Source organism: Eufriesea mexicana, unplaced genomic scaffold (assembly GCF_001483705.2).
Source record: "Eufriesea mexicana isolate 0111107269 unplaced genomic scaffold, ASM148370v2 scaffold653, whole genome shotgun sequence".
In the NCBI taxonomy this organism is placed as follows: domain Eukaryota; kingdom Metazoa; phylum Arthropoda; class Insecta; order Hymenoptera; family Apidae; genus Eufriesea; species Eufriesea mexicana.
In genome coordinates, this window is record NW_016908802.1 from 786,209 (window position 1) to 799,294 (window position 13,086).

Below are 13,086 nucleotides of genomic sequence, written 5' to 3' on the forward strand. Positions count from 1 at the left end.
GTTTTACCGTCGATATCCATGCCCGACACCGGCGAAACCGGCCGGATATAAAATTATTCGTGTTCCTTTGCGCCCGATTATTCGCGTGCCGTTATGGGATTTTCGGACCGCTTTACGCTACGCGTTTTCCCCGCACGCGTCACGGACGCAACGTTGATCGATTCGCGCGCGTCAAAGGGGGATGAACGCGCGAGCGTGTTACGCGCGTCGGCCGTGAATCGCCGCGGATTACCGGCCGATCGTCCTTGAGAGGAGAGAACCGTGAAATCCACGATTGATCGTCGTCGATCGTTCGCTGCGAATTTTAATACCGCGTCTTTGATACGCTTCGCGACAAATTCGCTCCGACGTTCCCGCCACGAGCGTCGAGCGAATCGCGGAACGAATTCGAACGTCTCTCGTTGCCCGGGGAAAAGGGCGGAAGGGTATTCCGGAAAGTGGTGGAGGACGTGTTGCACGCGGGACGTAGCGAGCGACGCGTAAAAAAAAATGTGCGCCGATGCGAACGGTGGAGGACGCGAAACGGAAACAAAAGGAGAAATGTCGGATAGGAGGCGGAGAAGCGGTTTGGAAAAATCGCGAAACGATCGGTACGCGAAATAAAGCAACGGCCGCGGTCGAGGAGTCTTCCATTTGGAAGGATTAGGACGCAACGCTGTGCATTGTCGCCGTGAATACCCTTCCGCCCTGTTTTTCACCCCCATGCTACACGGCCGCTCGGCAACCTGCGACTTCATAAACGTTTTCATAAATTTCCGCTCGGTCCGCGGTGGCTGGCGAACGGGGCATAAAAATCGGCCGACTATTTTCCTGGCGGGGCAGTTACGCGTTATCCGGCAGATTGTCTGCAACGTTCGGACGTTTCTATCGCGGCGCGAATAAAAACGCATCGCTTACCGATATCGAAAAATCGTTAGGAAAAGCGGAACGCGGGGGATATAAACGTCGGGGATTGCCCGGGTCGTAGCGTACGCCTGTGTATCGCGCGTAGGAGCGCGCCGCGAGACGCTCTCGCCGCGCCGCCATTTCAATTATTCTTCGTTACAGATCTCGCGGCCCGCGAGAACGCTTTACTCATTTGCGAGCATCGCGGGCGCGATCCTCGTGTTTGCTTTCCGAAGATTGCCGCGATAAATCAACGCTCCGTTGCGATCGGGAGAATCAAGGAGGGCGGTGGGCTTTTTTTTACCCGGAGATTCGATTTTCTAGCGAGCGGCCATGAAGGATGGCCGTGGAGGGAAAAGAGAAACGGAGCGGACGTGATTTACCGGCGAGCTCGTTTGTACGGTTACGTAACGAGTTCGCGTTTTAATCTAAATATTCGACTTGCGCGGCACAGGGCCGTGCACGGCTGCGCGCGTCCCCCCCCGTCTCTCCGCGGATACCGCGGAGGATCGGCGCGATAGGGGACGATAAAAAGTGGCAGGGGGGGCAAAGACAAGGGAATTCGAGATGTCGAGACGCCTACCGCGACCGAGCGTCTGGCCGACGCTTTTATTACGGCAATCGTAAAGTAAGTTAGCGATCACCTGTGTCCGCTTGACCGAATTTATGGTCGAGACCGAGTTTACGCCGCATCGGTGAGGATTTTTCGTTTAGGATACGCGACGTTCACGGCGACACGCGTTTCCGCGACGTTCGAACGGGATACAGAAGACGCGTTTAATTGCAACGGGCACCGAACGACAACCCGACGGAGTTCTTATTTTTACATCTCACGAACGAAAGCGTAAAGCCGTGAGAGCAGCGGCGACAGGAAGAACGGGCTGCGAGTCCGGGGGAAAGAGCGCTTACGGTTTTGTTAATTAAATTTCTGGATTAATCCCGGTCGTCGCGACGCCACGGCCAGGCTAATACTTTCTCTTTATCCCGCCACCTCGGCTACAGGCTGAGAAAGCCCAACATCTCTGGCACGTGCGACTGCGTCCGTACTAGCGCCGCCACCGCCGACGCCGACGCCGCGTTCTCCACGGGCCTGGAAAAAGGAAATGTGCTTTCCCTTGCCCTCGTTGCCTTGAACTTTATGCCAGCGTAAGCACGACCGCCGGCCCTCCGACTCGCTGTCGCCGGCGCGTCGTGGATGAAATTACGAACGATCAGGGAAACGAATCCGAGCGGCAATTTACCGGGGTCTCGCAGATATCTCGACGAACCGACTTTCCGTTAAATCGTAATAAGGCAGCGTAGAGGATCGTAGATCGAAGTTTTAACCCGCGGATAGACGCGAATAGAGTACCGCTGGAAAAATGAGGAAGGAGATTTACGACGGATCGTTAGCCGTCGCTAATGACGCCACTGTGGTGCCAAATTGGCGTATCTGTCGTTTAAAAAAGCCTCGGCGTTCTCGAAACAAAGATGAAATACCACTCGTCGTTTCGTTCCTGATATTCGCGAGTGGTGAGCAAAAATACGACAACGTGGCGGACATTTAATCGCGCGGCTGACGCGGCTCGCGTTATTATCTCTACGCGGGGACTACATACGTCGCTGGCGCGTATAAACGAGCGTCGACCTCATATTAATGGCGCCAAGTTCGCGTCCTGACGTTTACCGCCTTCCAGCGCTCGCTTCTCGGAAGTTATGAACTTTTCTGGAATTATGAACCTCGAACGAACAGCGTCGGCCGATTCTCTGCCTCAGTGGCGACCTCGGCCTGACTAGATGGCGTTGCGCGCCAACATGGCGGACGCGCGGCGCGTCTCGCGCGTTGGACATTAAAAGCGCGCGAAACGCGCGTAAAACGGGGTCGCAACCGGTGTTGGATTTCGCGGCGGTAAATTGCTTTTTAAGCAGTCGCTGGATCCTCGGTAGCCGCGAGCCGGGCTGCACAAAAGGACCAGCCACGGTCACGTCTTGATTATAAACCGGGAAGACGCGGCACGACGCGGTTATAATGCGATCGGGGGAGTTTTTATTAAAGCGCTCTCCTCTTTGCACGCCTTAAGGATGTCTACTTGCAGCGCGAACCTCGCGTTCCGGCAGTTTTTATGGACAAAGTCCGGGATCGTTGGCAACTTTGTCGAAACGCGCGTCGAAATTCCGTGCCGGTTATTTGATCGCTCTATTCAACCAGACAAGATCCGGGAATCCCAAATACGGTCACATAGAACGGTACGTTGCTATATGGCTGTCGGTATAAAGGGGGTATCCGTGAATTCGTGATGAACATCCCAGAGACCGGTTTCCTCTTCATTCAATCTCTATTACGCCGCGAGAGAAAGTACACTAAGCTGCGCGACTTAAAAATTCATAATCGCATCGCTTATTAAGCGTATCGTTATACCCTTCGTTCTCTCGCTATTTCGAAGTTCAAGCATCGTTAATCCCTCGCGAAACTCGCGACCATTCGCGTTTATACGCGCGGAGGAACAATTGACGGCTCGAGCGTCGTTTCTTGCCCTGGATACGCGAAAATTCGCGAGGAGGGACGGAAAATGAGAAGAAAAAGCTTGGTCGTGTACCGTTATCGGCCACCTTGGCGAGTGCGCGACGATCTGGACGCGTTGGTATATTTTACAAGCGAGCACGAGCGTTCCACGGTCGAGGGTATCCGCGCGGATCGTGAGAAAAAAGGAATAGAATCGCAAGAAGCTGCATCGCGGAGCAGGGAGTGGGAATGGCAGCCCTATCCTCGCGTTTGAAATACGATTGCCACGCTGATATAAAGCATGTCACGGGACCGGGACCTTTACAGCGCACTAAAACCACGGGATCGAGGATGATCCAAAGGATAAAGATTCGGGCAGAGACACCGACCGACTCGGAGATACCCGATCCTTCGACCCCGTGCGCACGGGGCCAGCTGATTGTTTGACGTCCACGTGATATCATTTCCTGTCGCGACACCCACACGGCCAGATACGTCGGATTTAGACCTTGCTTCACGCGGTTAGACGTGCTCGTATAAACGGAGGATATTCTGTTAGTCGGTGGCGAAGTGCCGGATCTTAAAGTTGAGACGAAAGATACTAAGTTCTAGAAGATAGGAAGAAGTACGGCTATATATTCCGGGTTGGTTCAAATATTCGTTGCTGGATTTTATCGCGCCACGTGCGAGGCGAGGGAGAAATTAATCGTTAGACGGTTACGTCGGGATTAGCCGATTTAGTTTACTCTCGGCGCGCGCGTTGCTTACTCTGGGACGTGGCTCGTTGAATAATTGACGCGATATTAAATCGCATAACGTTAATCGAATGCGGAGAATAATCCTACGCGAAGCTAAAACGAGCAACTCGGGATGAGCAGGCGCGGAGTGCGGTTAAAAAGCGCGATGAAGAGCATAAGACGCGGAGAGGGTAAAAAAGGGTAGTTCGTAATGGAACACCGGGATCGTAGAAATTTCTTTTATTCGGCGTCGAGCGGGCGATATATCGTCTAAGAAAATTAGTGATCATCGATTTACGGCAGCTTTTTTTATCGGTCCCGAGTGTTTTCCAACGAATAAAATGGCGGTGAGGTCGTAAACGAACATCGAAGGGACAGGAAGAACGATGCCACTTCGCGGGAACAGCCGTTAAGGTTAAGTCGAGTTATCGTCGTGGATTTACTGCAATGGATCCGCGTTAATATATCGTTTTACAGGCTCGCATGCCTTCTATTTACGATGAAGTAACTAGCCAATTGTGCGCTTCCGTTAAAAACGGAAAATCGCGTAGTAAAATTTCCTCGAGCAAGATGGGCGCGCGGGGAAAAACGAAGCGTTGCAAAACGATGACGTTTCGATAGAGACACGGGAGGAAATACGGAAATATCACGGACGATAAAGAACTATCGAGAGACGCTTATTTTCGATCGCGTTGTTTGAGAATCGGGAATCAATCGACGTCGAACAGCGGCGCTATACCCGTGGATAATAATAAAAGGAAAGGGGGGTGAAAAAAAAGGGAAAGGAAGAAAAAATATGGACGAACGAGGAGAAAAACGGTGGAAAAGAGAGACGGAAGCGGGAGACGGTCTTTATTCGAACGATATTTAAACGAAACGGCTGGATTGCCAGCGTGATTCGTCAAACGATTCGACAGCTTAAGAGCGGATCAAGCTCGAATTTATAACGCCGCGACTCAAAACGAACGGTAAATTTTAATTCGGACTCGTAGCTTCCGGGCGCATGGATCCGCGTATATTTAAATCGTTAAATTACAACGTAAAAGTGTGGCCGTTGTTAGCATCGGCGCCATGGTCGTTCCATCCATCGTTTCGCCGCGCAAAAATAATACACGGCTAATGGAGCTCGTACGAATCGTAATTATGACACATTCAAACCATCGGATACGAAGCGAGGGGTGTGAATAACAATTTACGAGCTCGGGCCGCGTTTAACGAGTTCAAAGACCCTTACGATGCACGTCATTACCAGCACATACAACGCACGGCTTGATGTTCGCGCGTTGCAATTAGATTCCTTGCATATTATTCTTAATCATCCGGAAAATGCTGCTCGCCCCGTCGTTCCCGACCGGTTAATATTAATTCCGTTTTGAATTACGCTCATTGGGAAAAGTTAATTTACTCCTGCGTCGATCATTCTCCACTTTCTCGCTCGGCCATAAATTCTCCGAGGAGTCGCTCGCAAGAGTAACGTAACGTCGCGAACTGCCGCGTTAAGTAACGCAAAGTGTAATTTACGCGAGATGGATAATAGACGTAAAAAATAAAAAAAAAAAAAAAAAAAAAAAAAAAAAAAAAAGAAAAAAGAATGGCGCATAGTTAACGTTTCACGAGCGGTTCTAACGTCGACCGTCTCTGTGAATCGTGGGCCCGTCTATCGAAGTTAACGCAGACGTTACCCCCGCGAGCGAATTATATCGAACTATCCTCTATATGCCGCACTCTGCCGCCTCGCTTCGTACTTCGTTTCTACGAATAACCGATTCTCGGATGCTAACAACATAAACCAACGCGGTATCCTGCGTGAACTTCTGCGTGTTCGCTGTTCAGCCGTTGCCAGGGGTTTCCCGCGCATCCGTATACACGCGAACGCGGCGAACCGCAGCCGTTATATCGTCTATCGAAATGGAACACCACCGAGATGGAAATCTGAGGAAAGTGTAACTCGCTAGCTCGCTCGTGCTACGCTGGTATTATATATCTGTCTGCGCTAGACGCCAGACCCAGCTCCCTCCGCGTCTATATAACCATTCGTTCTTCCAGAAAGCAGCAGCAGCAGCAGCAGCGGCGGCAACAGCAACGGCAGCAGCAACGCGCCGGCAACAACACGCCAGCAGCACCGCCATCACCACCACCCACCGCGAATTTTATCGCCTGCACGACCGCGGCAATAAACCGCTATATTTAGTGTGCTCCGCGAATCTCGCCGTCGAAGTAATGAAAAGCTCGGAGCACACATCCGCGCAATATCCTTGAACCGTGCTACACCCTCCGGGCAAACGTCTAATTAGGTCAAGGGGCCGTGACCTCCTAGCGCGGGCATGTGTGCGCGCCTACCGACGCGGATCACTGGAAAAATGGCAAAGAACGGAAAAGAAGAAAAAACGATACTGTGCATGCTCGACAAACGGAGCGCGGATGGTTAGCAACGTTAGCGACCGTGTCGCCAGTTGGCAAGGTCGCTTTGCTATCTTTTCACGGGGGTATTCTTCTTTTCTTTCTTTTAAACGTCCAAAGAATATCCGTCCGATTTCTTTCTCTCTACCCCGTTTTCCCTCTGAATCTTTTATGATTTCGAGGGAAAAGTTTCTCGGTGTCCCTGTCGTAACGATCGCTTGAACGATCGGTAATTAACTTCTCGTACTTGCATCCCCATTTTCGTCCTTTGCCTCGCTTCGTGTATTCCCTTATTTATCCAGCGAGACGAGATTACTCGTTAATTAAAAAATTGTACAAGTTTCCCCCGGTTAATTTCCATTGCCCGGGAAGATCGTTATTGTGCCGAAGACAAGGTATCGTCATCACGGCCGAGGGAGTTAGAAACAGTGAAATTTCTATTCAGCTACGTTATTAAAACCATCCCCCGTCGCTTTGTGCAACGGCCGAATTACGAAATTACTTAAAGGATTCCCGGTAACTTCTACCGAAGGCTCTTTTAATTAATAGTTCGCTAGCTACGCGTTGAATACCCAGCAGTCACCCAAGTGGTTATCAAAGTAATCTCTGCTCGACGCACGGGGCATGGAGGGAGATTTTTCTTCGACTTACCGGCTCCTTGTAACGCGGAAAACGGATCGGCAAAATCGAACCGGCGATTATTTTATCGATGGATAAATCTCGTTAGGGAGTTATCTCGGTTCGTTGATTACGCTTTTATCGCCGGGATAATAACGGACACGCGTTCGTCGATACCCGTGTATTTTAATACGCGTTAAAAAGCTTAGCGATCGTAAACGTAACGTTTAATATCCCCGCGTATTATCGGAGGAATGTTGCGAGCAGATGGACCTATCGCCACGCGTTGAGGAAGCAGATTCGATCGTCGATAGGAACTGTAACTCGTCCGATCGATTCGGGATTCGCCCGGATTTCTCGCGTGTCACTCGCGGATAATACTGTTTCGCGTTTGCATAAAAAGTATGAAGAAGCGGGAAAAATGAAAGACACCGATCCGGACCTGAATCGTTTACGTTTTATTATCCGTAAAAGCGCAATGGATCAACGGGGGAACGATCGATTCGCGTGGCATAATTCGGAAAGATCGAGGCTCAGCTCCCCGTGATACGACCCACTGACCTAACTTCCTTTCGAATCATACACCCTTGCCGGAATGCACGGAAGCGCCTATAAAAATCGAAGTCTGAGCAGTAAGTCTCGGTAAGAACCATCGACAGGGTTAGTGCTCTTAAAAATGCATACGATCCTGCTCGTATGTTTTTTATGGACCTCCGTCAGTATCCCTTCGCCTGCACCCTTTCGGCTTAGCGTGCAGCTGTGTGCACTCGATCTTCGTATAAGCATCAGGGTTTCTCAACCCTTTTAACGTTACCGTTCGCGGGACACGGCCTGCTATCGATGCGGTTCGATCGGTTAAGGGGAAGAAGGAAAATAGGAAAGTCATCGGTGGATTATTCGCAAAATTTTCAAAGGCAGACGATTCGTGGGGCGAGAGAGAGTTTCGCGAAATAAACTTGCCGAGTGTAGAATATTACGCGGTCAGGGCAACTCGTAACTGCGAATGCAAGTAGAGGCATCAATCTCGGTACAAGCTCCCATAACTAATTATAAGTTTGTTTCACTTTACTAGATACTAAGCACACCGTACTCTCTCCATTGTTTGGCAACTTCGACGCGGCTGCTGTCCCTTTGTGTGCAACCCGAGACTAGTGGCTGACCCATCTACCATCTTCGATTCTACGATACGACGGTATTAATGTTGGCGAACTGTTGCCAACTAATGACGACCGAGCAAGGAAAATTCCCTCCTCTCACGGTCCTAGCCTGTTTACCTTAAAGCTGACTATTGCGTAATTCCGGCTAACTTGGCGCGGCAACCTTCGCCGATTGAGATTTAAACCGGAACGACGGGTTACAGCGATAATGGGGGAAGAAAGGGAGAAAAAGGAGAAAGGGAAAGACCTCCGTCGACTCCTTTTATACGAGAAATTCCTGGTTCTATTCCGGTAACCTCCTTCGACGAAAGAACCTGCCTGTCGAATTAAACGATAGCCAACAACGCCGGGCCCGGTAGGAGAGGAAATGATTAATTATCGAAAGTATATCGAGTAGAAAGCGAGCAAGAAAATCGATGAAAGGGATATCGAGTAGGAGCGAATTAATCATCGTGACAAACGATGCATGACACGCTGACAGCAATAGTTAAATCATACTTCACGGCGACCAAGACTGTTTATAATCGAGCGACCTGTATTATACACTGCAAGGACGGTGGACTCCGCCGATGGCATAAATTAGTTTCCGATTTCCTATCCAATCGATCGGAATAATCCGTCATTCATCCGGCGGCTTTTCCTTTTTGCCTATATCCCCGTTCCCCGTCCCCCCTTCCTCTCGCTCGTTTTTTTCTTCGATTTCTTCGCCGGAAACCTCTGGCCTCGGCAAGAACGCATTGTAAGCGGTCGCTTTACTGGATGCACGGGTGTCGTTACGTGGCGAGAAGGAAGAGGAAACGAGGGAGAAAGAGAGAAAGAGAGGGAGAGGGGTTCTACAATTTATTACATTTTCCCGTTAAATAACCTCGCTCACGGGCCGGAAGGAATTTGATCGATGGAAATGTTGGCCTGGAGCCCAGCGATAATGCAATCTCCTTTATCATTATGGCAGCTGGCTTATGTAATTATACGCGAAAATGCAACGCGAACGGTGTGTAATGATTTCTGAAATACATTTTATATCGCCGGTCGGTTGCATTGAATATGTATGAAACACGAAAGACCGCGAATGCAAATGGCGAGCGAAGGAAAAGGAAAGGAGAAAAAGAAGCGCGCGGGGGGTTGGGGGGTTACGAATGCGTTCGCCGGACGAAACGAGCCCCGTGCCTATGAATTTCTTAAAGCGACATTCTTCAGCGTGGCAAAAAACGCACGGTTTCCGGCTGCTCGTTTGTTCCAGGCCAACGACAAACGCGACGATCAACAATGCTTTCGCGTCTCTTTATCGCGTGGGCGAAAAAATCACGATTCACCGGGAGCAGATTTAACAGCGCGACGAAGAGGAGGGTGGGCGCAGTCGGGACGCGCGATATTCCAGCGTCATAAATCAGCGGGGTCCGATTATGTCAGTCCAGGTGCTTTGGCAAACAAAAGGGAAGAGGAGAGGAGGCGAAAGAAAGAACGCGGGAGAAAGTGGCAAGAAATTGCGCGTGTGCCGTGTGCGAGCGGCGCGGCTGCAAGTAAGAAAACGGGGGTGGTAAAAGAGAGGCAGAGATGGCTGGTGGAGGACATTAATTTCTAAGCTTTATGCGGTTCTTATTAGAATCCGTCCGTGGCGACGGTGCAGGCGCAGCTGCCCCCAGAAATATGACTCTATTTTTCGTCGGCCGTCGACTTATTTGCGCGAACTGGTGAAAACGTGCCCCGGCCGCACGGGGTCCGGGGGGGACGACTAACGGTTTATAAGTTACACGAAAGTGAACAGAGAGCAGCTTTGATCGCGAGGCTACTCGACCTCTTACTACCCTCTTTTCTCTCTTTTTCTCTACCCTTTTTTCATCCTCTTTTTCCTTTATCCTCGACCATCTCGATATCCTCGCGCCTCCTCTGCTCCTTTCTCACTCCGCCCCCTATATTTGACGGGCGTTACGACGTATTTTCAAGTGAGTTCTACGACCGGTGGGCGATATATCGGCCGTCCCGATAGCGTTTTAAAATTCTCTCCGCTGCGTGGCTCCTGTAAAAATGCCAGGATAAAATGCCACGACTTAATTAAATGCATTAAAGTAGTTTTTTGTCGCGCCGCCCGTTTCTTATATTATCACCATATTCATGAAAGTAATGGTAATTACATACGGGGCTAAAACCGTAAAAAGCGTAATTTTTCACGGGGAAAAAATGTTTCCCTGATAAAAAGTGCGTCGTCCTCCTGCTCCCATTACCGTTTCATACGCGCTCACGCATCCGTACATCCTCCCACTCTCGTCGGGCTTTACGACGACATCTTTCTTTATTCCCCCTTTTTTCCTCTTTTTTTTTTCTCTTTCCTCTCTTTTTCATTCTTTTCCCCCCCCCCCCTTTTTTTTTTTATCCTCACCTCCGAATAAAAATATTTAATATCGAAGCTCGGTAATATCGTGGAAACCGGTTGCCTTTTTCACCCTTCTGCCTCCGCTTCCTCCCCTTTCTTCTCCTTTACCTCTCACTCTCTCTCCTTTCCACTTATTTCGCTTCGCCCCGTTGCATTACAAGCCGGGTACGACGTATCTATCCGTGCTTTTACGCTTATCCCTCGCCCCGCTGCCACCCGCCAAACCCCTCGCCGCTTATCTCGTTTTCCTCGCGTTTTATCCATACATCGAAGACGTCCCGATATTGGTAGTCAGTCAACCGAACGGGTCATATGAAATTCCGCGCCATCGTTTTCCGCCAGTAATAGAGTATTTCTATACCGAGCAGGGAATTTAATTCAACGGTCCTTTGAATGGCGCGCTCGCGCGCGCGGGCGCGCGTACACGCCTCTCTGTCTGAGCATCGCGGATGAAAAGTTCGAGGGCTTCATAAATTCGGTTGCAAGCGGAGAAGCATCGCGTTTAACCGAACAAAGGGATCCCGGGGAAATCAGCATGCATCCGGGACCGTAGGTCGCGGAAAAAGGAAAAGTTGAGGCGGACCGGGTGGAGGGGGCACGGGTGGGACGTGTACATAATTACGCAGGGCGAATAATGGCGGAAATCTGGCGTGGCAACTAACGCGAACGCTTAATTATACGCGTTAACTTGAGCAACATTTCTCCCCGGTAAAATACGCGTCGGAATCGCGACTCTGTTTTCCTTCCGCGGAATTATACGGGATAGGGAAACTGGTGGAAAAAGGGAAAAAAGGGGAGCGGGAATAAGAAGAGCGAAGGTTAGAATTCCGCGTTAAACACGGTGATATCGTGCCAGCCGATAGTAACGCGTGAAAAAGTTAAACAATCCAGCGATTCCGAAACTGTGCAGTAGCATCGCGGTTCTCTTTTTACGTTGATGAACCTAAACCCCTGGTACCGTGCACCGATATCGCCGTGGTACACGGAAAACCTATTCGGTTTCGGTGTTGCTGAAAGCCCCGGCGACCAGATAACGGGGCATAAAAATACGCTCGCCGGGTGCAGTAATAAAATGAGCACAAAAGATTATTCACGCTCGCTGCACTTACATCCAATAAAGAACAAGTATTGGACGACATCGGCATGGCCGTGGATCCAATATGTTCCCCTGTGTTGGATACCGACGTGCACCGGCCACGAATACAAATAGCACGGGTAGAAGCGGCGAGTGGAGCTGGCCTTTTAAACCGACTTCGAGAAAAATTGATATTCCTGCTCGCCGCCCGTGTGTGCGTTCGCCTTAAAACGTAATAAAGCTTATACAGCGAAGTGTACAACGACTCGGGAGCGTGGCGGATTCATCAGGGGCGGAGGCCGGAGCTTAAAAATCAACGCCGAGCACCACGCGTAACTGTTGGCGGGGGGGAGGGGGGATTGTTTCGCGAGCATAGCCGAAAAAAAGTATGAACAATTTATTCCGAGTAATTTCCAACGATTACCATGGCCGGAAGGGATGAAATTACCCGCAAATTGTGGGAAAATTACATCATCGTAACGACGGGGAACCGAAGGAAATTCTGCCCGTAATTGAGCATCTCTGTTCTTTTATTAAAATATTTTTACGCCGACCAGCGTGTACAACGTGTATATCGCGATGATGTAGAAAAAGTCCGATGATTCGGGAACCGCAATGACGCCACGATGATTGATAACGCTGCTCAATGCGATTTTTAATCCGTGATTTCTAGTGGGTAATTCTTATCGGGTTTACCTTCCTGAAAACGAACGTGTAAACGACATTGCTCTATCGTCCTCGGTTTTCGAATGTTCCGAGTTTTTTAAAAACCCACGATTTTTGGCTAAAATCAAGTATTAGGTAAAAAGTACGAAGGCTAGGAAGTCCAATGCTGTCTTACAAGTTAGGTGAGGGTATTCCGAGTTTATGAATGTCCATAATTGTAAATATTTGTGCCGCAGGATAATTATAATTGGATGTCAAAGTTTAGAAATAATCCTCCGAGGATAGTTTCTACTCGTATTCTTACCTTGTTACTAAAGGTAGTTTATCTGAAAGGAAATTGCTGCACAAAGCAAATTGTATACTGTAGGCTTTCCTGAAAAAGAAATGATCCAGAAACGATATCGAAATGATGTTCGATGTTGACAGGACGGTAAAATATGTATCGGGAACATGTAAGTGGGATTCGCCATCACGCAACCTAATTTATTATTAATAACAAATGAATATCGTTAACAACAAAACATTTGCAACGTACATTTATAATAAGCGTGAAACAAGAAATAAATTACTAGCTATTACTTGAACTTATAACACACTTGTATTAAAATCTACTTATAAGTTACAAAAAGTTTATAGATTAATACACGGATTGTTAATAATAAATTGTTCGCAACGTAAATTTATAATAAAAGTAA